General features: G+C 37.0%; 1 protein-coding gene across 1 annotated transcript in view; it reads left to right on the forward strand.

Annotated features, from left to right (window-relative positions):
• The window catches only part of PI15 (peptidase inhibitor 15), a 242,207-nt gene that overhangs the window by 119,479 nt on the left and 98,300 nt on the right, over positions 1–24,428 (forward strand). Inside the window, exon 4 of the mRNA XM_055116666.2 lies at positions 20,091–20,183. The gene's annotated coding sequence lies outside the window, so the exon portion shown is untranslated. The remainder of the gene's footprint in view (positions 1–20,090; positions 20,184–24,428) is intronic.

Here is a 24,428-nt window from a genome sequence, read left to right on the forward strand (position 1 = left end):
TCCATGGATTTTGCTCTTTATGGGGGGTCCTGGAACCAATCCCCATGGATACCAAGGTACAACTATATTTATCTAGGGTTGGTCATGGTAGATATTATGCTGAACATATGTTAAAAATGCCTTTTATATCCATTCATTTATTTAATAAGTGGGGTAAAAAACTAGGGTGCTGGGGATTACTTATTAACAAGACAGACACATTCCTATCCTTACAGAGCTTACCTTTTATTGTAGGGGTATATATTATTAACATATACACAATAAGTAATATAATGCTCAGTAAAAATAAAGCTGGGAAAAGATGATAGCCAGTGAAAGGTAGCTTGGAAGAATGCTGTTATTTTCAATATAGAACTCTCTCTGAGTAGATGAGGTTTATGTAGAGACCTGAAGAAGGTAAAGGACTGTGCCATGTGACTATCAAGGGAGGAGGGAATAGGTAGAGGGGACATCAGTCACAAAGATCTAAAGAAGGGAATAAACAGCCCATTCAAGGATACGTAAGAAAACCACTGATGAATGGGCAGAAGAGGCAGAAATGGGGTTGAGGAGGTGGGTGAAGGCTGACTTGTAGGCTTGGGTAGGGAGTCTGGATTTTATTCTAAATATGTTGGGAAGCTCTTAGAGAGCTGTGCACATAAGATGGATGTTATCTGGTTTAGGTTTTACAAATTCTACTCTGGTTGCTGTTGTGGAGAATAGACCCTAGTCAGAGACCAATTAGGAGACATTTATTTATTTATTTATTTATTTATTTATTTTATTATTATACTTTAAGTTTTAGGGTACATGTGCACAATGTGCAGGTTAGTTACATATGTATACATGTGCCATGCTGGTGTGCTGCACCCACTGACTCGTCATCTAGCATTAGGTATCTCTCCTAAAGCTATCTCTCCCCCCTCTCCCCACCCCACAACAGGCCCCAGAGTGTGATGTTCCCCTTCCTGTGTCCATGTGTTCTCATTGTTCAATTCCCACCTATGAGTGAGAATATGCAGTGTTTGGTTTTTCGTTCTTGCGACAGTTTACTGAGAATGATGATTTCCAATCTCATCCATGTCCCTACAAAGGACATAAATTCATCATTTTTTATGGCTGCATAGTATTCCATGGTGTATATGTGCCACATTTTCTTAATCCAGTCTATCATTGTTGGACATTTGGGTTGGTTCCAAGTCTTTGCTATTGTGAATAGTGCTGCAATAAACATACATGTGCATGTGTCTTTATAGCAGCATGATTTATAGTCCTTTGGGTATATACCCAGTAATGGGATGGCTGGGTCAAATGGTATTTCTAGTTCTAGATCCCTGAGGAATCGCCACACTGACTTCCACAATGGTTGAACTAGTTTACAGTCCCACCAACAGTGTAAAAGTGTTCCTATTTCTCCACATCCTCTCCAGCACCTGTTGTTTCCTGACTTTTTAATGATTGCCATTCTAACTGGTGTGAGATGGTATCTCATTGTGGTTTTGATTTGCATTTCTCTGATGGCCAGTGATGGTGAGCATTTTTTCATGTGTTTTTTGGCTGCATAAATGTCTTCTTTTGAGAAGTGTCTGTTCATGTCCTCCGCCCACTTTTTGATGGCAAGGACTTCATGTCTAAAACACCAAAAGCAATGGCAACAAAAGCCAAAACTGACAAATGGGATCTAATTAAACTAAAGAGCTTCTGCGCAGCAAAAGAAACTACCATCAGAGTGAACAGACAACCTACAAAATGGGAGAAAATTTTTGCAACCTACTCATCTGACAAAGGGCTAATATCCAGAATCTACAATGAACTCAAACAAATTTACAAGGAGACATTTATTTGCTTGAGTCCTGGCTGAGAGATAATGGTCAGTGGCTTGCCCCTTGGGGTTAGATTTTATGTTAAGGAGAAAATTCTAGGCTTAAATGTGACCTTTGTAAACAGCAACAAAAGCAACTTCTAGGATTGTTTTGGCAATATCTTAGGTCTGTTAAGGTATCAGTCTGCTAAAACTGATCTAACATATGCACAGTTTTGACACTATACACATATGGGCATTTTGTAGTATTTCTATAATTCTCAAATGAGTTTGTAATCCCACCAAAAATGTATAAAACACACTGTGAGGAGGCTGTAATATCCACTAAATGGTAATGATTTCTGAGATATCCAAGATCAGATTTGGAATCTTCTGATATCCAAGATCAGATCTGGCTCAGGACAAATTGCAGGGAGCATTTCAAAACAAAGCCCTGTAGGTCATTATCTCCACCTCCTCCTCTTTCCTCCCAACTGTAGGTCAAAGCTTATGAAACACAGTATGATTTGGGAACATCTAAAGTTGCAAAAGAGATAAAGGGAACCCGTGCTGGCACGGTGACACCCAGAGCTACAACAGCAGCTCTGAGGCCACTGCAGAGCAGCCCTCGTTGTTGTGTGCCAGAAACAGGAGCCCCTGCTGACCCATGCAAGACCTTCAAAGGATGCCAGATGATTGATTTACTGTGGTTTCAGAGGGGATCCAACAGAGAGCAAAAGTTTAGCATACAGCTGAAAATCACATCGATTTTCTCAGCTCACTGTAGTTTATTCTTTCCAGTGAATGTGTTTATGTGTTCATCCCTCAAATGAAATACCCTGGAGCTACATATGTACAATGCTGAACATATCTGTCAGTGGCCTGGACAGTAAAGAGGACCATAAAGCCATTTGTATCATTATTCAAATCACATTTTGCTTTTTACTCTGTAGTCTCAGGTCATTTATTGGCCTCCCTCTGCCCAGTTTACCCAACTTGAAGTAGGTATAAGATCACAATCAAAATAGAACAAACACAGGTTGTTGGGAGGATGAAACACAATGTAATGTTTATAATAAATGTGTAGCCAGTTCTTGGCCACAGACTTAGAAGGTACTTGATAAATGTTTCTGTTCTTCCTTCTCTCCTGTCCTCCTTTCAGCTGGCCATTGTAAGAGGCTATTCTCAGTTCTGAGTAAGTCTTGTTGACAAGATGGAGCCTGCCCCTTGAAGTTTGGTCGCTTACTTGCAGGTTTTATGGTCTAATAGGGTTTTAAAACTGAAGGGGATCTTAGAAAGTATACAGTCCTCATATCTCATTTCCAAATGAGGAGACAGCAGTACAGTGAGTGCAGGCGATTTGGCCAAAGTTCTGCAGATACTAGAAGGACATGTGCTCCCCGGGCTCCACGTATCACACACTCTTTCTGTTGGCACCATATTCTCTCTTACCCTGCTGCTCATTTGTGCTTGTGCAACAACAATGTGAGGCTGCCTGAACCCAATGGTGAAGTTTGACAGAAAGAATATATTTTCTTTGCTTCATGAGATTCACAATAAAGTGAGCCTATTTGTTGTGCTGGCCTTACACATAACTTTGTTGACTTATTTTACTAAAAGTTGCGGGTGATCCTTTCAAATTCTGGGAACTTAAAATTATTTGGCCAGGACTCAAATGACTGATGTTGTCTCTAAATTGTGCTTGTGAAATCAAAAAAGGACATTGGTAGTTTAGCACATCGCTTGTGTTTAGAATGAGGTTTATAACATCTCTCTTAGTGCAACACAGAAATTTGACACAATAGGCAATAGTCTTGCTCTTTAGATACAAAGTTAACTTCCTGTTTAAAATAAGTAATAAGCAAATGCTAGCATAAAAATTTAATGATATCTTTGCTATAATTTTAAGTAATTGAAAGTATCCTCTACTTTTGTGCCCTGAGACAGAAGTTATGAAAAATGTGTGTTAGAGGGAACTTAAAATGTATATCTAGGTTCATAAACCCACAAGCAGATTAAAGTTTCTTGATCTGTGAAACATTTCCAGTTTTAGAAACACAGTCCCCGAGTCCCTTGACTCCCAAAATACTCCTTTGGTCTCTTTCTTTTTCCATTGCACTCTCACATTTACTTAAAATAGACTTAGTAGTACACACTCCTCTACTAACTGAAGACATTTTCTTTCTTTCTGAAAATATCTATGAATCTTTATGTGGTGGGTACATAATTTTTGAAAATACTATTGTAATGTGATATTTTACCTGGTCATTTTGAAAGAGCCATAAAAAATTTATCTACAACATTATTAAAAATATTTTCTTGGCAGTAAATATGGGGTAGGGAAAAAATTTGTGCAAAGCCTTGTAGCAATTTGCTAAGCAAATTAGAAGTCTTTGTAGATCTATTACATGGGGAAACTTTAGCTCTGAGTAAAGGGAGTACATTTCTCAGGGAAGGCCGTGGGAATTGTGAAATGTGTACTTGAGTCTCAGAATGGGGCTGGGAAATATTTTTGTCAAGAGGACAATTGCCCAAGAGTCCCATAGCTGACATTTGTTCTAAGTGTGAGTGTGTCTGCATGACATCAGACTATCTGGATTCATAGCAAAGAATTCCATCAGATGTCTGGACGTTTGGGGTTGGAAACCACTTTGCTCTCTGTTTGCTAAATCTGTTCTCCCATCCAGGGGTTCCTCATTTCCTATAAGTGGAGGCTCAGGCCTGACCACTGTCAGAGGCTGCATAGGGCCCTCCGGGACTATTTCTGAGCTACTGTAGGAGTTTTGCTCATAAGGGCACTTACACTGAGGCAGGAGAATAGGGTCTGCAGAGAGGGAACCTAAGGCTGTTTCACGCTGACTTCCTAGAACTAAATTGAAAGGAAAACCCTGACTTTCCACGCCTAAGTAACAAAAGGACCAGAGGCTACTCCCTTTGCAAATCCCCCACCTTTTCTGCGCGCAGATGAGAAATTGGCAGTCCGCAACAAATCGGACTAATTGCGGGTGGAATCTTCATTTGCCTAGAAGTATAACTTTGTAACTTCACCCTAGCCTCTGACTGGTTGCTTTTTGCAACCAATCAGATGTTTGCACAGGAGTGCGACCTCTGTAACCTCACTTCAGCCTCTGGTTGGCTGCTTTCTACAACCAATCAGACTGATTGTGGGCTACAACTTCATTTACATAAAGTGAGCGTGAAGTGGCCAATGGGAAACTTATGGGAGGTATTTTGGCCCAAGAAGATTCTGTATCCTGCCCTTGAGCTGCTGCTTGGGCCTGCTCCCACACTGTGGAGTATACTTCCATTTTCAATAAATCCCTGCTTTCGATCTTTTGTTGCTTCATTCTTTACTTGCTTTGTTGGGCGTTTTGTCCAATTCTTAGTTCAAAACGCCAAGAACCTGGACAGCTTGCAGTCACGACCCTCTACCAGTGACAACACCCCCTGCTATTTACTATTCACCACTCATGCTTCGTACCTCAATTCTGATCTCTTGTCACACTTTTTGGCCTAATGTCCTGATCATTCAGGGCTCAAATTCTTGTAGAGAGTCTAATCCTTCGTTCCCTTGGCCTGGATTCATGAGCCCACAACCTGACTGCTCAGATTTTGTGCTCACATTCTTAAGTCTGAATCCATATTTGTTTGTTCACTGCCATAAACAATGAAATCTTCAGACTTTTGTTTTTGTTTGTTTTTTCTTACATACATAGTTTTTCTACTTGTTGTTTTGGCCCTTCCTGTTTAGTTTTCTCCTATTTTATTCAATTCTAGTGAGACAGCTTTACCTACACAAAGCCAACCTGCTAAACATTTGAAAATATTTTGTTGGGTATAGTGAATAAATGACCAAGTGAATCTTTTATCTATTATGTATGTATGTATGTATGTATGTATTATCTATGTATGTATATATCTGTTATGTATGCATCTATCATTTATGTATGTATGTATGATCTATGTATGTATGTATCTGTTATGTATGTATGTATCTATCTATCTATCTATCCATCTACCTATCTATCTCATCTATCTTTTATAGTTTTCTGGCACTTGACATTCAAGGCCCTCAATCAACCTTCTTCCTACATGTACCGTATTTCCATTTCTCTTCTTTCCACCAACTCCTCTCTGGCAAGAATACTGTTCATCAATCTCAGTGTGCATGATACCCTTGTTTCCCCAAATGCTGACTCACAAGGTTTCCAGTGCCTTTCACCCAACTTATCTCCATAAGTTTTATTTCTAATATTCTTTCAAAGCAAAATGTAATTCTTCCTTTTTATACAAGGATTCCTGAAAGTGTAATTTCTTCATGATCTGTCTTCCAAATACCTGGTGGCTCTTATTCTCTAAATTACTTATTTTACTAAGTGCCACCCAGTATAGTTACAGCTCTATATCAGAAGCCATTTTGGTAGAAGGAACTGTCTTCCCTACTTTGGGCTTATATTATTTATCTACTATGTTCTCATAACAGAGTTGGTGCTCAATAGGCTTTGTTAAAAAATCACATTAACAGTTTTTTTCTTTGTATACAGAGATTAATGCCACAAAAATGGTGAATATTTCTCAAACCTACCAATTTTCAAGATAACTCCACTTTAGACTCATGAGAAAGAGGGATCATTGATTGAAAGTAGCTTCCTACAGTGGGCATATAATCATTAAATTTCTGGAAGAAAGCTAAAACCACACAGAAAATCATCTTGAGGCTTACACGCATTCAGTCTGCCTCTGATCTAAGAGGATGTTGGCCATTAGGAGATGAAAATGTTTTGAGCTAGGAAGAAACAATATAAAAGGCCAGGTGACCTAGTTTAAAGTTTCTTTGTTTTTCTTTATAATAAAGAATGCAATAGAAAAGTGTTGAGGTTATAAAGTTTTTAAAGTTCATTAAAGGGAGGGGATCAATAAATTAAAATGGCAAACAGTTGCTCTTAAACATGTCTTTATGGAAATTAGAGTAGTGTGTATTTATTTTGCTGTTACTAATAAGCAGTCGATGTTGTGCTTGACTTCTTGAGCAGATGTAAATTCATCATGAGATGTTTCCTTGTTTCTGTGTGGTTCTTGTGTTTAATAAAATGGTGACTTCCTTTTGTTGGCATCAGTTCTGTAATTCAGATGATCTTTTTACTGCTTTGTATCCATCCAAGTTGTGAAATCAACTATAAGCTGCTCCTTTCAGCTTGCCAGTGATGTGGAATTCTTACCATATGAACGTTCCCCAGGGTTTTTGTAAGCCTCTTTAACCTCTGGATGCACTCTTTTGACAGCTTCCGAGTTGTGATAAGTATCTACCTTTTATTTCAACTTGGAGATTTCTTGAACTTATAAAATTACATTTGCTTTGGAACAAATACTTTAGAGTGCACTGAGATGGCAGGTTCATGAATTCCCCAGAACTTTCATAGGAAATGGAGAATGCAAAGGTCATGTAAATATAGTTGTAGTAATGTCTTCACTGATTGAAAAAAAATTAATATCAAACACATTTTAGTTTGGAAAGATTGCCATCAGAGTGGACAGCATAGAAGGAATACATATGTGGGTTATCTTGTGGGATGTGGTTCAAAATAAAACTATATTTTCAGATAGTTGATACTTCCTAAATCAGTATTTGGATCACATCATAAATATTTTTTTAAGAATCCAAAAAAACTCTGTGTGTGCATGTTTTGTTTGTATACTATTCTCCTAGCTCTGGTTATATTTGCCATCTATTTATCTAAAAATGTTCAGGGAGGGGAATAGTATGAGATCAGCAGGTTGGCAGATAGCTATACACTATTTCTAATGTTTATACACTATTCTAACATCTAGATTTTCCACCACAATTATGCATCCATGTATTATTTATATAACTAAAATAATTTAACAAATGCATATAGTAGTATCATTCTGAATTACATTTCTGGGAAATTACAAGGAAATTTAATGTGAGCTTTGACCATGACTTAAAAAATTATTATTATTTCCTGAGATTATGGATTATATTTTTATTCTTTTTCATTAATTTCATTCAACAAAAAATTGTTTGGGCTGGGCGCAGTGGGTCACACCTGTAATCCCAGTACTTTGAGAGGCTGAGGCAGGTGGATCATCTGAGGTCAGGAGTTCGAAACCAGCCTGGCCAACATGGCAAAACCCTGTCTCTACTAAAAATACAAAAATTAGCCAGGTGTGGTGGCATGCTCCTATAATCCCAGCTACTTGGGAGGCTGAGGCAGGAGAATTGCTTGAACCCAGGAGGTGGAGGTTGCAGTGAGCTGAGATGGCGCCACTTCACTCCAGCCTGGGCAACAGAGTGAGACTTCATCTAAAAAAAAAAAGTTTAATATTTGATATGTACAATATGATATGTTAGGTATCATGGGTACTAAAATAGGTAATATATGGATCCCGCCCTTGAGTAGCGTATAGTTCATTATGAAAAACAGACATAAAGAATATAAGTAAAATAAAATTCCACAGCCACTAGGATAGAAAGCTAAATAAAATACAGTTATTAAATAATCTAAATAGCTTATTAAGTACATGATATTGTTGGAATGAGACACAGTGGAGTGCCAGATACCAGATGCCAAGTTGAATACATGACCAATTCCTCTTAGAAAAATCGTCTTATTGCTTTGAACAAGTAGATCGCGTGGTCTCCAGCTACCTGGTAGTTAAGTGTTGAGGTTTGATTGTAACACTCAAATACGTTATTTCCATTTATTATTACAAAAACTCTTCTCTCTACCCCTGGGTTATGATAGTTCCAGATTAAATATCTGCATTATAGAACATTCTCAATATTCCCAGTAGTTGTATTCTATAAAATTGCTGTAAATGCTGAATTAGCAAATACTAAATCATTGCTCCTAGTGGAAATACTGAGTTAGGCTCCTGCAAACCTTTGGTTATATTTTATCAGTCTATCAACACATAATCTTGTTTCATGTGTGTTTCTGTTTAAAGGCAACTTTGTTAGTATATACATCTTACAAATAATTAATTTCATGGTCTTTGAATGATTTAAAGCCAAGAGCTTTGGAGGCTATTTGTATTATACGGGTATGTTTGCCAACATACTTGTAAAGCAAGCCAACTCAGTTTCATCAGTGTTGAAAATGTGCTCTTCCACATAACTCCTTTCCTGTATAACACTTAGCAGGTACTTTAAAAATTTTCCTGTACAGAACTTGCCTTGCCTGCACATTTAGCATTTTTCATGCCTTATCACCTATTGAAAATGCAGAGCAGTTAGCACTAGCTAAAAAAGATTTGACCTTTTCTAACCCTGGGAAATGTGACTGTAAATTTCTTTGGCTTTCAGCTTCAAAATAACTCTGTCTACTTCACTTTGTTGTTGTTGTTTGTTGTCATCTCATGAATCCACAAATTTAGCCCCTTCACACTGATTTTATACCTTTATAAGTACTATAGATGCTAACTTAGCATTTTCCAAGGCAGCCTTACATAAAAATTGGCAAATTTCTGCTTCCTTTTTCTGGATCTACCGTATTGTTTGTTCATTAATACTGAACTCACGGCCAACAGCAGTAGGACTCAAGCCTAAATGAATTTTAGGTAACATACATAATCTCTGTGTAAGGCACATCACAGCCTCTTGCGCTTAGGAACACTAAGCACTGCAGCACTAAGCGTGGGCGCCATTTTAAACAGTAAAATCACCAAGATAAAGCACAAAAATGTAAACAATGTGGCATGAAATGCACCACAAAAAGGACATTTGTTCACAGTATGGGCTGAAACAATAAGGCAGAGCATTGCCTTGTTCAGCCTCAGCCAGGAATGTGCTTAACAGGCAACTCATACTTTTCGCTACTCTGTGTATACCTGTGAATGACTATGAGAGTGCTGTGAGTATCCATTTTGGGATTACAAATAGATTTTTTAAGTAAGTGAATTCACAAATACAGAAGCTCCAAGGGGTGAGGATCACTGTACATAATTTAGAAACCCTGCCTCCTGTCCCCCCAGTTGCAGTACTAATTCCCAGGGCTCTGAACTATGAACTAAATACAAGATCACAAAAGATTGGTTTAAGGGGGAGTTCTACAAGGTCATCTTACGTGGTAGCTATTCCTTTGTCAAGAATGCACTTATACTTTTTCTACCAGAGGCTTTAATGTTCCACGTAGATTGATGATAAGAATACAGATGTGATGCTCTTCACAATAGCTTACCTATGAGTAGTCAAATAATGCCATTCTTATATAAACAAACATGTTATAATCTGGCTAAAATTAAACAGGTTATCTATTTTTTTGTTCATATTTAAAAGTAGAATCTATGAAGAATTATATCTGGTTAGTTGTTGCTTCATCTTTGTTGATCTTTGGATAAATGATGCCTATAATTAGGTGACAAATCTATCTCTGAGTGAGGCACCAACCACATTAAAAAAAACAGTAAGCATTTTTGCATCTCACTCATTAGTAGTCATTGCTGGGAACTCCTTTTCTGATGGGAAAGTTGTTCCATGTCCTTTAATCTACTGTGGAAATGTTGACATCATTGCATGCTTCCCTGGAATTGCCACCCATTCTCCTTCCTCCCCAAACTCTACCAAGTTATTAGTTCTCTAGGTGTCTTTGCTGTGGTTTTTTCAATTTTATAGACATCTTGTTGGGATATGGGGTTATTATTGACTGAAGATGGTTGAACTCATGACATTTAACCAAGGGAGAAGAGATCTGTAAAAGGATTTGACTCAGAGTTTGAGCCACAATGAAGCCTATGTCTTATTCTGGGAATCCCTTGGATGTCATGGTATAAAATTTGGTTGTGGAAAAAAAATGAGACATGATACAAAAGGCTGGACAAGGCTCAGATGGAGAGGGAGGAAGTTTCCCACTAACTATAACTAGCAGTTAGTAGGAAAGCCTATAGAATGTCAAACAAACAAACAAACAAAAAAAAACCAACAAAAAACACCAAAAAACAAAAAACAAAAAAACAGCAAGGAGGCTTTTGGACACACGGTAGAATAAGCAAATGTGAACAGACTAAAAACCACCTTAAAATATTAGATTAAATATAATGATTGATTTTAAAGCATAGATAAAATTAAAAGACAGGAAAATCCCCAGGTGTTATAAGAAAATAAACATAAAGAAGTAGATAAGCTGTTTAATGTTAGTGAGGTTATAGCATGTTTGTTTATATGAGAATAAAATTATTAGACTACTGAATCCCCAAGTGTTATAAGAAATAGTAAGAAGGGAATCAAAATGAGAGGTAATGGAAAACTAATACCAAGGCATTTCACATGGGTTTCAGAAAGGACATATGACCTAGTTACTGGAGAAATGGTTACAAACACCTATAAAGAAGGGAAGTGTAATCTGAGAGTCTTTCATAAAACACAAAATCTCTAAGGATTTCCAGACCTCATAGCTTGGAAGACAATCCCAAACAATTAAGCCAAGAAAATGTAAACAAACTTACGATTTATCTGGGACTGTGTTGGAATAACCAAACATTCTGAGAAATTAAAGCTGTAGATCTGAATCACTTGCTGATGTAGGCTCTACATTTATACCACCTGGGTGGGATAGGTAACATGATCTGAAAAATCAACCTTACAACCCAGTCCCACATCACTGAAATTCCCCAGCAAAACCAAGCCCCAAACCATAATTTCATAACCCAGACCATTTTGGACTCCAACAGGATTTTATAAACCAAGATGATCATGAGCCCACACTAATAGATTGCAAACCTCACAAGAAAATCACCATGAGCAAGAGTCAGCAGACACAGTACCAGATGAATTAATGCCACGAAACTTAAAATACTAGAACAATCTGAAAACTATTATAAGATAATTATGTTTCAAATAAATTATAAAAGGAAAAGCTGTAATTAACACAAACAGCTCAAGTGCATTGTTGTGTTAATCTACAATGACTGTTTGCATTGAGTGCTTGCAAATAAGAAATAAATCCAAAGCCGATTTTTATGCAGAAGCTAAGAGAGAAAGTTGAGGAAGTCAGATTTGTTTGGGTATGTGATGAATCTTCGGGTTTGATTTTATGTCACCAGTGTCTATCCAAAAACTATAATGAAAATCTTTTTTTAAATTTTTTTATTTATTTTTATTTTTTTATTTTTTAGACTTTTTTTTTAATTTTTAGAGATGGGGTCTCACTATTTTTATTTATTTATTTATTTATTTTTTATTATTATACTTTAAGTTTTAGGGTACATGTGCACAATGTGCAGGTTAGTTACATATGTATACATGTGCCATGCTGGTGCGCTGCACCCACTAACTCGTCATCTAGCATTAGGTATATCTCCCAATGCTATCCCTCCCCCCTCCCCCTACCCCACAACAGTCCCCAGAGTGTGATGTTCCCCTTCCTGTGTCCATGTGATCTCATTGTTCAATTCCCACCTATGAGTGAGAATATCCAGTGTTTGGTTTTTTGTTCTTGCGATAGTTTACTAAGAATGATGATTTCCAATTTCATCCATGTCCCTACAAAGGACATGAACTCATCATTTTTTATGGCTGCATAGTATTCCATGGTGTATGTGTGCCACATTTTCTTAATCCAGTCTATCATTGTTGGACATTTGGGTTGGTTCCAAGTCTTTGCTATTGTGAATAATGCCGCAGTAAAATCTTACTTCATCAGGAAAATAAAACAATGGGGCCAGGAAATGAAAGAAAATTCAAAAAAGTTCTAACAAGCAAAAGTGAAGTGAGAAAGAGAACTGTGGGTAACTACTATCTGTGTCTAATAGAAATGTTTTGAAAATACAAGATGTGGAAACTACTTTTCTTCAGGAAAAGTTCAATAGTTTACGACCTCATTACAAGGTCCGGGTGTGGTGGCTCATTCCTGTAATCTCAGCATTGTGAGAGTCTGAGAATTGCTTAAGGCCAGGAGTTCAAGACCAGTCTGAGTAACATAGGAAGAGTCCTGTCTCTACAAAAAAAAATGTGAAAAAATGAAAAATAGCCAGGTGTGGTCAGGAGCCTGTAGTTTCAGCTATAGGCTGAGGTGGGAGGATCCCTTGAGCCCAGAAGGTCGAGGCTGCAGTGAGCTATGATTGTTCCACTGCACTCCAGTCTGGGTGGCAGAGCTAGACCTCATCTCAAAAACAAAACAATGCAGAAAAGATCTGATTACAAGGAAACAGTAATAATGATAAAAATGAAATATTACCACTCTAGAACATATTTTCATAATAAATGGTAAATAAGCACTGATTTATTAAATATGGCTCCATTAAACTTCTACCATTTGTCATTGTTTCTCATATATTTAAATCATTATCACATAGCTTTTGATTTGGAGAAACAGAATATCTTTGTGTATGAGGCCTGATGAATCGATAGTAGCGTATTTCTCCATAGCAGGCATATTATTGGAGATGATAGTCTTTATGTAAACATCACTGTGGGTTTTTTTTTTCACTGTAAATAGGCATGCAAAACTACATAAAACAAAGAAAATAAAACGCATGGTCCAGGGACATTGAGGGGATTAGGGAATATATACCTGACACTTTGTTGAATCTTATGAAGGAAAAGCACTATGTGGATGGCTACAGCTATTCTGGCATTTCCTCATATGGGAAACCGTTATCAATTTCTTGAAAAGAGCCTTGCAGCAAACATCCGTGGGTACAGAGTAAGTATAGATAAAAATAGAATTCACACTGAGTAATAATCTTAGTTCAGCCTTTTGCCAGGATGACCATGTGCCAAGCAGGCTTTTAAGCACCACACATATCAACTCAGTTAGTTCTCCCAGCAATTCTATGAAGTCAACACTAATATTATTCTCATCCTACAGATGAGAAAAGTGAGGCACTGGCTTTACTTGCTCAAGGTCACACAGGTAGTTAGAGGGGGAAGAGACTGGCTCCAAATCCATGTGAACACCATGTGATGATGTCTTGAGGATGTTGTAATTAAGAAAGTGGTTTGATTCTTGACTCTTCCACAGACTTGAGGTCAATGAGATAGATTCTCTCAATCACTCGCTATGTATTGGACACCACCTTTATGTCAAACATTGCTAGGCACTGTGCAAGATGCAAAAAAATGAAACAGTTGAAATTAGCTTCTGGTAGAAATTGTTCAAGCATCAGAGATGTGCATAGTCTCTAATTCTCTCATGTGCCTGGAATAATATATGTTTAGTTCAATTAAATTCATTTCAGTTCGACTTAATGCAACTACATTGATTAAACATCTCATATATGAAGTACTTGGCGGTAGGTATAGAATGATAAATAGTCCAGCCCTAGACGTCATTGAGCTCACCCTCAGTGAAGGGGACAGACACAAATAAGTAAATAACTCCAAGCAAAAGCAATATGTTATAAGAAAGGGAGAATTAAAGTGCCATGGGAATGCAGGCTGAAAGTTGTAAAAGTAATTGTAAGAGGAGAAGAAGTGTGTGTGTGTGTGTGTGTGTGTGTGTGTCAGAGAGCGAGAAGGAGGGAGGAAGAGAGAATATTTATATTTGGCCTTGCATGAGGTAGAATTTGCTAAGCAGAAAAAGGAGTAGAGGATAGAGTGAAGAGAAGAGAGAGAAGATGGAGGAGCTTAATTTACGATCAAGGCTGTGAAGACACCATCACCCAAGCTAAATAGTTAAATTGTATTATGTTTGAAATGGAGAGCACTGGCAGGATTTAAAAAGGTAACAGTATGATCAAGAAATATCTGAAGTAGCCAACTCTGATATTAGTTGAAAGCTAAACTGAAGAAAAAAAGAGACTAGCAAAAAGAGAATCATTAAGTAGAGTTACCATGCTCTTTAAAATTTCTGTTTTACCACCCAAGCCCCCTTACATGAATTTTCTGTAATCATAGGAAAAAAGCTACCAAAGAATAAATTGATTTGAGGACACTGATCCATTGCTAACTCCATTAAGAGTCACTTAATCTAGTTTTGGATATTTCTACACATATACTCTAGATGTGAACATCTAGATAATTAAGATTCTGGTCCTATATTGGTGAAAACAAAATTTCTCAGTGTGTTTGTGTACAAATCCTGGCTCCATCACTAATGAGTATGTGACATTTGGGAAGTTACTTGAACTATGTCTTAGGCTTCTCATTTGTTGACCTGGGAAAGCAACAGTAACTGTTTCATAAGCTGTTATGAAGATTAAACTGCTTGGGACAATGTTGGCACATGGTACCCATTTTATAAGCATTTACTAAAATTATCCCTAAGCATAATTCTATAAGATCCTCTGAATTTCTTTCTTACCAACAACTTTGAGAAATTAGAACTATATGTGCTTAAATAAATCAAGGCAAAACAATGACAGACTCAGAAGAGTAACTCTTACATATTAGAATACATTTGCTAAAAATATGTAATAACTCCTTACATACCAAAAAACCTAAAAAGCTGCAAGCATATTTGTGAATCGTGTTATTCTATGAGTAACATATTTTGGCCTATCATTTCTCTTTACTTACCTGACCAATGATCAGGTAGTATCAGAAGAAAAGAACAGTCACAAAAGAGTGACATTCTTGGTTAAGAACCTGTGTAACATCTACCTAAAGTATGTTTCACCAAGAAGGTAGACTTTGATTACATTTTACTTCTAATTTGGAAGACAATATATTAGGAGAAAGAAAAACTTATCTAAACTGAGACAAATGAATTCCATTTAGTTCTATGTCCTTTTCAATCTATAATGTATCATCACAGTGCCTTGGGAAGTAGTCAAGTCCTACAAATTCATTCCCCCTAGAAAATTTTCCTCATGAAATGTGTTCTTATATAGTTACCACTTGAGATGATCCAAAGTATATGCATACATTTCAAATTTTTCATTCCCATGGTCATTTTTTTGCTGTTTGATTCCTTAATTTTGTTCTCACTGTCAAAGCCCACTTCTGTGATTCTTAACCAAATAAGTAAATAGGAGGCAATGGTTTCTGTTATGAATTTTATGGCCTTTGTTTTTTTAAGGGAAGTTAGTGTTCAGAGGTACTTTCTCCCATGTCTCTAACGCTGAAGGATTGGAATACAAGCCAAAATTCAAAGGCAGAAACTCAGTCAGAAGCTGGCACTTTGCCTGTGACTTGATGGACCTGTTAAATAATCTTTGAGGTAAAACAGATTCCAGCTACATCAAACACAGTGAAGGAGTAAGTTCGGAAAATAGTGTTCTTGGTCTAGTAAAAGTCCAGGAGTACCAGCTCTGTCCTTAAATAGGTTGAATACAATGAAAGACAGGAACATTCACTAGTCCTATAAGCATTTTCAATCTCTCTTGTTGAACACCACTAGTGGAGACAATGAAAGAAGAACAATGCAATATACGTGTCCAAGGATCTCTCAGGTTGCCTTACAGACAAATGTTATAATTCATGGTTTTGTATAAGATATTTTTCTGCTGTTATTTTTATATTAAGTATGGCTTTTTGGATTCTAAGAACCATATAACAAGGTGCTGCATTCCAGTCCAGCTTGAATTTTGTCTCATGGAGCTTACGAACAAGTGACAACATACCTTCTTGCACAGAAAATCAGTAACCTGCAGACTGCCCAGGGAGGGTTTCCCAGGCTTTTTCCTGTCTCTATTGTTTGGCTACTCCCAATTTCAGGGATAAAGGAAAAAAATTCTTGCTGTGAAGAACTGCTGTGGAGATTCTGCAATGAGATATGTGTGAACAGATGTTTCCTTTCCACCACTTCCATGACTTTCCAAAGGCCAGATATTGATGTTTCTCTGTGGGGAGTGTAATTATGCTCTCATCATATTGACATGGAGAGAGAATCAGGCTTGTTGAGTTTTACAAAGTTACAAAGCTGGTGGGTCTGCTTTTCCTGTTAATTGTGAAACCTGGGAAGATAATTTTTAAAACTTTGTATGCCTCTTGGATGCCATTTCAATGTATTTGCTTTTTTTGATAGCTATAATGATTATAGAATTTTTATAATAATCAATGTATCTGCAAAAGGGAAAGGAAAGGTGAGATTTGTCAAATCTACATAATATATTGAAAGGTGGTAACAGAATAAACATTGAACAAAATGATTTAAAATTGCAACATACTGTCAGCATCCTATCAGCAAACATATCTTTCTAATTATAAAAAATCCCAAATGACAAAACCATGATTGTTGATGCTGTAATTCATTTAGATTCTCTTTTATGGCTGAAAGCTCTGTAAGCTACAATATGGACATAAGAAATCTATCACTACTCTGGAATATCTCAGAGGGGAATGGATGATGCCACTTCCTATCACCAAGTTAAAAAAAAAAAAAAAACTTGTAGTGCCTTTTTAGTTGAAGCAAAATTGTGATGAAAGCCAGCTGTTAAGTAATTTTCAAAATAAATGACTGCTAAACTAGTGAAAACGTCTCAACATAATTTCAAGTTCGACATCATAAAGTGAATGTGACATTAAATAAGCTTCGTAAGCCAGGCACGGTGGCTCACGTCTGTAATCCCAGCACTTTGGGAGGCTGAGGTGGGTGGATCTTGAGGTCAGGAGCACGAGACCAGCCTGACCAACATGGTGAAACCCTGCCTCCACTAAAAATACAAAAATTAGCTGGGTATGGAGTCGGGTGCCTGTAATCCCAGCTACTCAGGAGGCTGAGGCAGGAGAATCACTTGAACCTGGGAGGTGGAGGTTGCAGTGAGCCGAGATCGTGCCACTGCACTCCAGCCTGGAAGACAGAGCGAGACTCCATCTCAAAAAAAAAAAAAAAAAAGTATTGTAGGCTACATTTGGAGTAGCACTTTGACATACATTCTGAGACATTTTTGAACTAAGAGTCCATTCAAAACTCTTTCCAGTGCATATCCTTTCTCTCTTGCGTAGACCTTCTAATTAAAATGGAAGCCAGTTACATTTCTTTTCTCTGAGAGTCTCAAAGTCCAGTGGAGGGTCAGCCTGACATTTTACTTTGCTGAAACAAGCTTGTCAATGGTGACTATATTGCAATGAAAAGTAATTGTTTCATTTTGGGTGAAATAATATCATTTTAAAGCAATATCACAAATTACTGTCTGATCATTTTGAAGCGATATCTAGCAGTAATATTTTATACTGAGTGGTTTAGTCACATATGCCTTTGTAAGATATTAAACATCTAAGTGAAAAATCAAGACCATGGTTAGAATGTTTTACTAGCAAATTATATTCACTAAAGAAGAGAGTGGTTCAGTTATGTAGGTGCAATTGAAAGAGGAAAGTGAAAGTCAAAGTGAAAAATCTAATTTTTTTCTCGCTGAAAAATTCAACATCTGAGATGTGTAGTAATCATAGATTTTACAATCATAAACTAATCTTACCTGTGTATATGATACTCTGCTAAAATATCATAGGAACAAGGCTTGCAAATATAATATTAAAGACAAATGTGTCAGCTTATAATGTCAAATATTAAACAAATAAGAGGTCATTTTGACAAGGAGTTGTGTTGTGTTTTGAAGGCTCTGAACTAATTGATCCTAGTCTTTCTCTTGAAAGGACAACTAATGTCAAATTTACTGTAAGAAAAGTTACTTTCCACAGTTTTAATGAAAACAGGACCATCATAACTCTTGCCTTATAACTTCATATTTCTTTAGAAACATTTAATAAGTGTAGTTTTAGCAGGTTAAGTAGATAAGGGTAACTAGGAGAGTCGATAATACATTTGTTATTAATGAGGCTTCTACATGCCATCATGTGAATATAGATATACTGGTCTTAGTACCAAAGATTTCATGAAAGAGCAAAAATTTATCTAGCACTATATTTACTATCTCCAGAGAGGGGATGAAGGACAGATAATTTTTGTGTTCCAAATTATACACTGTTCACAACATTATTAAATTTTTATTAAGAATGCTAGATAACCTAAACAGCTTTTAAAAATACAGCACATTCTCATTATTCATGGATTCTGTATTTGCAAATTTGCCCACCCATTAAAATGTATTTGTAAACACAAAATCAATGCTGGTGGCACTTACGGTCATTTGCATTCATGTGCAGAGTGGCAAAAAAGTTTCATTTGCCTGATGCATATGTCCTAGCTGGGCTTGAACGTGGTAACAGTCTTCTTTCAGTTCATACTATAAACAAACGTCCTTTTCATGGTGAATTTAGTGCAACGTTTTCTCATTTTTGTGCTATTTCTTGTTGATTTTACTGTTTTCAATGGCCTCCAAGTATAGTGTTGCTATGCTGCCTAGTGTTTCTTAACACAAGAAGGCTATGGTATGCCTTAAAAGAAAATATGTGTGTTAGATAAGTTGTTTTCAGGCATGACTTACAGTGTTGTTTGCCGTTCAAAGTTAGATTCAACAGCATGTTAAATAAAGTGTCTTTAAAAGAAACACACATAAGACAAGTTTATGTATTAATTGGTTGATGAAAATGTTGTGACCAGAGGCTTGTAGGGATCTAATTCTGTCTTTCCTGCAGAAACAGTGGTTCAGTATTTGCTACTTTGGTGTTGGCAGCATCTTTATAGAACAAAACTACTGTGAATAACAAGAATTGATAGTACCACAGTTTTTACCCCATATTATTCACAAACACAAGCAAAAAGACATCTTATGTAATGGTAAAATGAACTGTAAGAACTTGCTTGTGTGTAAACATTCCTAATTATGATGACAAATTAAATTTAGTGAAATACACAGGCCCATAATTGAGAAATGTGTAATCACTACTAGGTTAACATAGAAATACTGTATAAACAGATGACTTGTAGGGATATCAAGAAGATGGTTGGTATATGGAGAGGTTTAATGATTAAATGTTCTGTAATTAATACCTTTGTTTAATCTTTTTAAGGCTCATGCAATCCAAATACATTGTCAGCAGACTTTTCAAAAACTGCTATTAAAAACAGTCTAGGCATAGTCATACATCTGTAATCCCAGCACTTTGGGAGGCTGGGACAAGAGGATCACTTGAGGCCAGGAGTTTGAGACTAGCCTGGGCAACATAGTGAAACCCCCATTTCTGCAAAAAATTTAAAAATTAGCTGGGCATGGTGGCCTCTGCCTATAGACCCAGCTAGGTGAGGGGCTGAGATGGGAGGATTTCCTCAGCCTGGGAGGTCGAGGCTACAGTAAGCCATCATCCCTCCACTTTATTCCAGCCTGGGTGACAGAGTGAGATCCTGTCTCAAAAAAAAAAAAAAAAAAAGTATAGGATTTTAAGAGATTAATTTTCAATTACTAATTTCAAAGGCATAGGTCTCAATTAAAAGAATTTGATAATCCTTAGCATTTGATCACATTTGGGAGCATTTTTCATTTTGTGTCTGTGAATTTCATGCACTAGGCCTGCGTTCAGTCCAGCCACCAGATCAACACATTCTCCAAACTCATTAACTTTGGAGAGGCTACCCAGAGTTCCTGAAGAGTTCATCTGAAAGTAAGTAGGAAAGATATTTTCTCTCTGACTTTTCAGCTCTTTTCAATATTTATGTACTGTGGTTAAACTGCCTTAGCCATTCAAGAAGCATTTGATTGTATCTTTGTTGAATTTTTAAAGATGTGAGTCTTGATTGCAGATGCCTAGAAAAATGCTAGATTGCTAGTAAATAAGCCTGGTAGTAACAGTCTCTCCTTGGCATTTACTAAAAACAATGTAAAAAATGAGTCAATGATTAATTTTTCCCTTGGCTATGGACCAGAACTGAAGTTTAATAGAACACAAATTTCATAATATGTAGCAGCTGAAAAAACTTTCAGTTAAAACTGGTTCAATTTTATCTGGCTATAAAGACTGTCCCTGAGAGCATCTCAGATTCACCTGCATGATTCCTTAAAACGGCAACTTTATGCAAGTGACTATTTAGCTCTGCAGACTGAAAGAGTTGCCATGTTGCACTGCAAAGCAAGTTAAATGGGGGAAATGCGTTTCCAGCTATGAATCTAATCAGAAGGTAGGTATTTTTTAAAACACGTAAGTTGCTGAAAGACGTTCAGAAATACGAGTTTACTAGGTTAGCTCTACTAGCTAATCTAAACTCAAAACAACCTAAAGTCAAAGTAATTCTAATGAGCATTTGGTGCATGGGTCCCAGATAAATGCATTTCTAAGTAAAAGTCAAAGCTACATTAAGTCTTCATTACACCAATCCAAACAACTTTGCCTTTTAGTGTAGATGTGGGCTGCCACACAGGCAAATGTATACATTATATAGTCTATATTGCTAATATGTTAAATTAGATTTTTATTTTTACTATAGCATAGGATGCATAACAGTGACCTTCATTTGATTTACATTTATTACAAAATAAATTGCATCAATATTTTAGAAGTGGAAAATCATAGTGATTCTCCAATTCCATACTAAGACTGAGAAATGTTTCTAGAAAGAGCTGTGAGATGACACTAAACTGACTGTGTTCTGTTACATTCCTTCGCATCATGGCCAGACTTTTCTTCTGTCTTTGAGATACTTTTATTCGCCTCTCACTGAATTTACATCTCTCTATATTTCCCACTGTACCCAAGCTATTTTTTGCATTCTTCTTACCCCCAGGACTACCTGAAAGCCATTATTGCAGGTGCTGATTAGGAAATGTTCCATGGGCTCTCTCCAGGACCTTCGTTCAATCATCTCCCATGCCCCTTCACTTTTTCTAATCCTTACTCCAATAATTATTCATAATCTCCTTGCAATTTTCACCTCTTGTCTATTGACATATCATGCTGCCTAAAATCTATGCTCTTCTCTTAATGTGTTGCCTTCCATTCACCAATAAATTTATTAACATGAGAATTGTTAGTATCCTACCTATTGTGCTCTGACAATCTGACTCACTTCTGTGCTGTTGAATTCTTCTTTTTCTGGAAAAATAATGTTACCAATAATGGGCTGATATCAAAGGGAGAAGCATCATAGATTAGTAGTTAGGACATGAGCTCTGAATCAGCCTTTGCTTTACCTGTCTCACTTTTTGCAGTATCTCGAGCAAGTTTCTATATGCTGCATTTCCTTGTCTGTAAAATGAAGAACATAATAGTACCTACCTCATAGGGTGGTTCTGAGGCTTAAATAAAACAATACTTGTAAAACACTAACAGAGCACTCAGCACATAGGAAGCATGATAAGTATATGTTAAATAAAATAAATTTAATACTTATTTCCTCTATTATCCTCTCCATTGACCTCTTAGCAGCATTTAATAGTATTGATTACCACTTTAGAAAACTTTCATGCTCGGTGAAATTTTGCAGCCTGGCAAGTGGACTGGTGGAAAGCACAGAAGATCCAGAGTGTTAGGCACATTTGGTGGCCAGCTAGTGTTTAATTGAAATGTCTGATTTGGGGGCTCAGCCTAAGTAGAGTGACATGTAAAATGAGACTTGGAGCTATGAGTGTAGAACATGGAATTTTGAGAATTTAGGGATCATTATGAGAATAGGTTCTATGGAAATGAGAAAAATGGTAGTTTAGGTGGAGAAGAAATGAATTGTGGTTGAAGAGATCTACGGCTGTGAAGCTCTTGCTTTAGAGTGGTTTTCAGCCCCAGACTACAGCTAGTGATGAAGGTGAGAAAGAGAACTGTGGGTCAGGTGCCCTTAGGGCACCCCTGAAAGTTAGACGCAAGGGGAAAGGAAGAGCAGCTACTGAGTTAGGTACACTTTCAGTCATTTCAGAGCCAATGCTTCCTGGATGATTTGAAGTTATTTATTTTGTCCCATTGTACCTGCCTTTTGGCCACTGAAATTTTTATTATTTACAACTCTCACTACAAACTAGGCAAAAGAAATAAATATTAAATTAGCCTTCATTTCTATTTTTTAATGAGCCAATTATTGTTAAAGAATCATATGGGAAAATAAAGGGATATATATATATATATATATATACACATATATGAAAGTATCATTAAAGCAACACATTTGGGTGATCTGTCAATTTTAACAACCATTGCTATCTTAGGGTTGGCTGTTCTTTATTCTCATAATGTCCCAGTACTACATGTTGTGATTACTTATTCCACTTTTGGAGACAACTAGAGAAATGAAGAAGTCTGAATTAGGTCGTCCAGGGGACCCACAGCTGAATCAGCATGAGAACTAACAGTTCCTAACTCCCACCCGAAACTTTACATCTTCTAAATCATAATAGCTCCTAAGGGAAAATAACTGTGAACAGGTTCTAGAGATTGCGATTGTCTTCCAAAATGGAACTGATATTTGGGTTTTTTAAAAAAATTCAACACAATTTTATTTTGGTCTTTACAGTGACGTTTATATATTTACAGTTCATCTGCTGCTGAAACAGCAGTAGAATAGAGTCTTTGAAGTGATGGGTATGTGTGTATTGGCAGAGTTGAAGATAAACAATGCCAAAAGACTTCTAAAAAGATTAGACTGTTAACCACAAATACGCGGTTTCAGTTGAGAAGATTTATTTGTTGCTGACCATATTAGCCATTGTAGTTAACATCGGTTCTGGGAAAGTCATACTTTGGTAATGAGCCAGTAGGCTGTATTTGTAGAACTACAGTTGAATTTATAGGATGGATGCAGTGACATTGCAGATTTTCTCAACATCAAACAGTTAATGAAGTTACAAAATGTTCTGCTGGCTCTTTTCCTTTAAGCTTCTTTTTGGCGCTTCTAAGAGTTTCAACTGTCAGATGCACGGTCTTCCAGCGTTCTATCCATCTGTTTCCCTGTCTTGGTTCATGCGCTAAAATGTGGTGCTCATAAAACATGGTCCTTATGGACGTGATTATGTTTGTTTGAGAACTCTTCAAGCGGCCACTTGAGATAAAAGATAATGGAACTAGGGATAGAAGTGGGTGTAATGGAATTGGAGTGTTGTCATGAGGTAATTGGCAGGTACAAATGGCCAATCACGTGGCTGGGTACTGATCTGAGCCCCTAGTCCATTTCAAGCCCTACTGGATGTATTGCAATTCAGTCCTGGAACTAACCATCTGGAGTTGGTGGTACAGGCTCCATAGGTTAAAGGTATGGTCTCCGACAAGGCTGCTCTTACTTCAGACACCAGCAGCACTGAGGTGGGGGGTGCCCAGACCACCTGCACTCCTGAAAGACTGACTATACATTTTGGGGTTTTCATGAGCGCTTCAGTTCAATAATTTGCTAGAATGGCTCACAAAACTCAGGAAAGTACTATAATTAGAATTATAGTTTCATTACAAAGAATACAAGTCAGGAGTGCTAGCTAAATAAGAGACACACAGAATGAGGTCTGAAATGGAATGCAAATTTTCTGTCTCCAGCCCCACTCCACTCCCTTGGAGTCAGGTGGCTGAAAGCCCCAAACTTCTAATTGTGTGGTTAGTCTTTCAAGGTGACTGTCCCCATTCTAAAGTTATCTAGAGGCCTACCACGAGTCCCCTCATTAGGATAATGTGGATGATCACTCATTAGGATAATCACCGTGAACATTCTGAGAATTTTTGGAACTCTGTCCCATGAATCTGGAACAAAGACCATACAGATTCTTTATGATACCACAGCCCTCTCCTGCACTCTCTTATTTAAGGTTTACAGAAATTCTGTGAAATAGGTATTTTTCATCCCTACTTTTTAACATGAGAAAACTAAAGATCAGAAATGTAACATTTATATGCCCCAGGTCACACAGCAAGAACACAGCAGAACAAAGATTAGATCCCAGCTTG

Source organism: Pan paniscus, chromosome 7 (genome assembly GCF_029289425.2).
Source record: "Pan paniscus chromosome 7, NHGRI_mPanPan1-v2.0_pri, whole genome shotgun sequence".
NCBI classification, from domain to species: domain Eukaryota; kingdom Metazoa; phylum Chordata; class Mammalia; order Primates; family Hominidae; genus Pan; species Pan paniscus.